Source organism: Bactrocera oleae, unplaced genomic scaffold (assembly GCF_042242935.1).
Source record: "Bactrocera oleae isolate idBacOlea1 unplaced genomic scaffold, idBacOlea1 ctg00000009.1, whole genome shotgun sequence".
In the NCBI taxonomy this organism is placed as follows: Eukaryota; Metazoa; Arthropoda; class Insecta; order Diptera; family Tephritidae; genus Bactrocera; species Bactrocera oleae.
Window position 1 is genome coordinate 2,190,511 of NW_027212752.1, and position 4,490 is coordinate 2,195,000.

Sequence of the window (4,490 nt, forward strand, 5' to 3'; positions counted from 1 at the left end):
TTAAACAGGACCAACGCAATCCCTTACAGTCGATAATAGAATCTAAGATTCTACCAGTCAGTCCAGCACATTTAATATGGGCAAGCCCATCACAAAGCCAGCATGAAACGTAGCGATCTGACTCGCCTTTAATGTTACAATTGGGGAAGTTACAAGACATAATAAACCACAAGAATGAAGATCAAATAAAAGAGTAGGTAGAATTTAATAGATTAATAATAAATTAGTGTGTTAATAAAATATTAATAATAATAAAAGAAGAAACGAAAATGAAATATGATTTCTATCTAACAAGTATCATTTAATTTAATATACCAAAAATAAAAGTATAAGAATCAAAAACATACAATGGTATATTATATTAATGAGTGTTTGAGAGAATCATAACATGAAAATAAAAATTTGAACGCATAAAACTTTGTTTTCAATATTTATTGAAAATAAGGTAAGTGTTGGGATTGTTATCAAACGACTATCATTTAAAATACCAAAAGTAATAAAGTAATTGAAATAAACGCATATTATACAATATGGTATATTAATGAGTGTTTGAGAGAATCATAACATGAAAATAAAAATTTGAACGCATAAAACTTTGTTTTCAATATTTATTGAAAAAAAGGTAAGTGTTGGGATTGTTATCATTTAATATACCAAAAGTAATAAAGTAATTGAAATTAAAGCATATTATACAAATGGTATATTAATGAGTGTTTGAGAGAATCATAACATGAAAATAAAAATTTGAACGCATAAAACTTTGTTTTCAATATTTATTGAAAATAAGGTAAGTGTTGGGATTGTTATCAAACGACTATCATTTAATATACCAAAAGTAATAAAGTAATTGAAATAAAAGCATAATATACAATATGGTATATTAATGAGTGTTTGAGAGAATCATAACATGAAAATAAAAATTTGAACGAAAAAAACTTTGTTTTTTTTAATATTTATTGAAAATAAGGTAAGTGTTGGGATTGTTATCAAACGACTATCATTTAATATACCAAAAGTAATAAAGTAATTGAAATAAAAGCATATTATACAATATGGTATATTAATGAGTGTTTGAGAGAATCATAACATGAAAATAAAAATTTGAACGCATAAAACTTTGTTTTCAATATTTATTGAAAATAAGGTAAGTGTTGGGATTGTTATCAAACGACTATCATTTAATATACCAAAGTAATAAAGTAATTGAATTTAAATCATATTATACAATATGGTATAATAGTATATCAAGTGTTTTAATAACATGAAAATAAAAATGTTAACCAAAATACTTTGCTTGCAATATTAAATGAAAATTAAGAAGTAGTGAATTTTCATATAAGTATTAAATGTATAAAGTCTATGAAGTAATAAATTTTTATATAAGTATTAATTGTATAAAGTCTATGAAGTAATTAATTTTCATATAAGTAGTAAATGTATAAAGTCTATGAAGTAATCAATTTTTATATAAGTATAAAAAATATAAAGTCTATGAAGTAATGAATTTTCATATAAGTATTAAATGTATAAAGTCTATGAAGTAATAAATTTTCATATTAGTATTAATTGTATAAAGTCTATGAAGTAATAAATTTTCATATAAGTATTAAATGTATAAAGTCTATGAAGTAAAATATAAAGTCTATGAAGGAATAAATTTTCATATAAGTATTAAATGTATAAAGTCTATGAAGTAATAAATTTTCATATAAGTATTAAATGTATAAAGTCTATGAAGTAATAAATTTTCATATAAATATTAAATGTATAAAGTCTATGAAGTAATAAATTTTCATATAAGTATTAAATGTATAAAGTCTATGAAGTAATAAATTTTCATATAAGTATTAAATGTATAAAGTCTATGAAGGAATAAATTTTCATATAAGTATTAAATGTATAAATTCTATGAAGTAATAAATTTTCATATAAGTATTAAATGTATAAAGTCTATGAAGTAATAAATTTTCATATAAGTATTAAAGTATAAAGTCTATGAAGTAATAAATTTTCATATTAGTATTAATTGTATAAAGTCTATGAAGTAATAAATTTTCATATAAGTATTAAAGTAAAAAGTCTATGAAGTAATAAATTTTCATATAAGTATTAAAGTATAAAGTCTATGAAGTAATGAATTTTCATATAAGTATTAAATGTATAAAGTCTATGAAGTAATAAATTTTCAAATTAGTATTAATCGTATAAAGTCTATGAAGTAATAAATTTTCATATAAGTATTAAATGTATAAAGTCTATGAAGTAAAATATAAAGTCTATGAAGTAATAAATTTTCATATAAGTATTAAATGTATAAAGTCTATTAAGTAATAAATTTTCATATAAGTATTAAATGTATAAAGTCTATGAAGTAATAAATTTTCATATAAATATTAAATGTATAAAGTCTATGAAGTAATAAATTTTCATATAAGTATTAAATGTATAAAGTCTATGAAGTAATAAATTTTCATATAAGTATTAAAGTATAAAGTCTATGAAGTAATAAATTTTCATATTAGTATTAATTGTATAAAGTCTATGAAGTAATAAATTTTCATATAAGTATTAAAGTAAAAAGTCTATGAAGTAATAAATTTTCATATAAGTATTAAAGTATAACTTCTATGAAGTAATAAATTTTCATATTAGTATTAGTTGTATAAAGTCTATGAAGTAATAAATTTTCATATAAGTATTAAAGTAAAAAGTCTATGAAGTAATAAATTTTCATATAAGTATTAATTGTATAAAGTCTATGAAGTAATAAATTTTCATATAAGTAGTAAATGTATAAAGTCTATGAAGTAATAAATTTTCATATAAGTATTAATTGTATAATGTCTATGAAGTAATAAATTTTCATATAAGTATTAATTGTATAAAGTCTATGAAGTAATAAATTTTCATATAAGTATTAATTGTATAAAGTCTATGAAGTAATAAATTTTCATATAAGTATTAAAGTAAAAAGTCTATGAAGTAATAAATTTTCATATAAGTATTAATTGTATAAAGTCTATGAAGTAATAAATTTTCATATAAGTAGTAAATGTATAAAGTCTATGAAGTAATAAATTTTCATATAAGTATTAAATGTATAAAGTCTATGAAGCAAAATATAAAGTCTATGAAGTAATAAATTTTTATATAAGTATAAAAAATATAAAGTCTATGAAGTAATGAATTTGCATATAAGTATTAAATGTATAAAATCTATGAAGTAATAAATTTTCATATAAGTACTAAATGTATAAAGTCTATGAAGTAATAAATTTTCATATAAGTATTAAATGTATAAAGTCTATGAAGTAATAAATTTTCATATAAGTATTAAATGTATAAAGTCTACGAAGTAAAATATAAAGTCTATGAAGTAATAAATTTTTATATAAGTATAAAAAATATAAAGTCTATGAAGTAATGAATTTTCATATAAGTATTAAATGTATAAAGTCTATGAAGTAATAAATTTTCATATAAGTATTAAATGTATAAAGTCTACGAAGTAAAATATAAAGTCTATGAAGTAATAAATTTTTATATAAGTATAAAAAATATAAAGTCTATGAAGTAATGAATTTTCATATAAGTATTAAATGTATAAAGTCTATGAAGTAATAAATTTTCATATAAGTATTAAATGTATAAAGTCTATGAAGTAATAAATTTTCATATAAGTATTAAATATGAAGTCATACAAGTTAAAAATTTAAAAAAAAAATCGATTGTAAAAATACTTTTGATGTTATTAGTTGTATTATGACCATGACGATATTTGAAAATGATATAAATTACCCACGTATATATGAGTTTTTAAATTTTAAATAGGTTAAAAGAATTTTTCCATATATTTTCGGGTTGGTAACGTCAACATGGCAGAGAACATTTATAACAAATTTGCACAAATCTGCTCAAATTGACATATACTGAAATAGTACTTATATGAAAATTTATTACTTCATAGACTTTATACATTTAGTTCTTATATGAAAATTTTTTACTGCTAGGAAATGTATTATACTTTTATATATTTGAATTCCTTATGTTAGTTTATTAGTAAAAAGTTGTTTTTAAATACTTATATGTATGAATATTACTATACTTATATGATTTATGTATTTAGTACTTGTATGAAAATTTTCATACTTGTATGACTTTATTTACTTAGTATTTATATGGAAATATTTTTTACTTTATATGTATTTTTAAGTAAATATGAAAATTAAAGTTGATTTTGTGTGCCTTTTTATTCCTGGTTTTTATACAGTTAGTTTAAATAGAAATAGATTTTGTTTTATACAAAACTCTATATTCTGTACTAACATATTGTATATTATGAGCGTTTTTTATTCCTGGTTTTTATACAGTTAGTTTAAATAGAAATAGATTTTGTTTTATACAAAACTCTATATTCTGTACTAACATATTGTATATTATGAGCGTTTTTTATTCCTGGTTTCTATACAGTTAGTTTAAATAGAAATAGA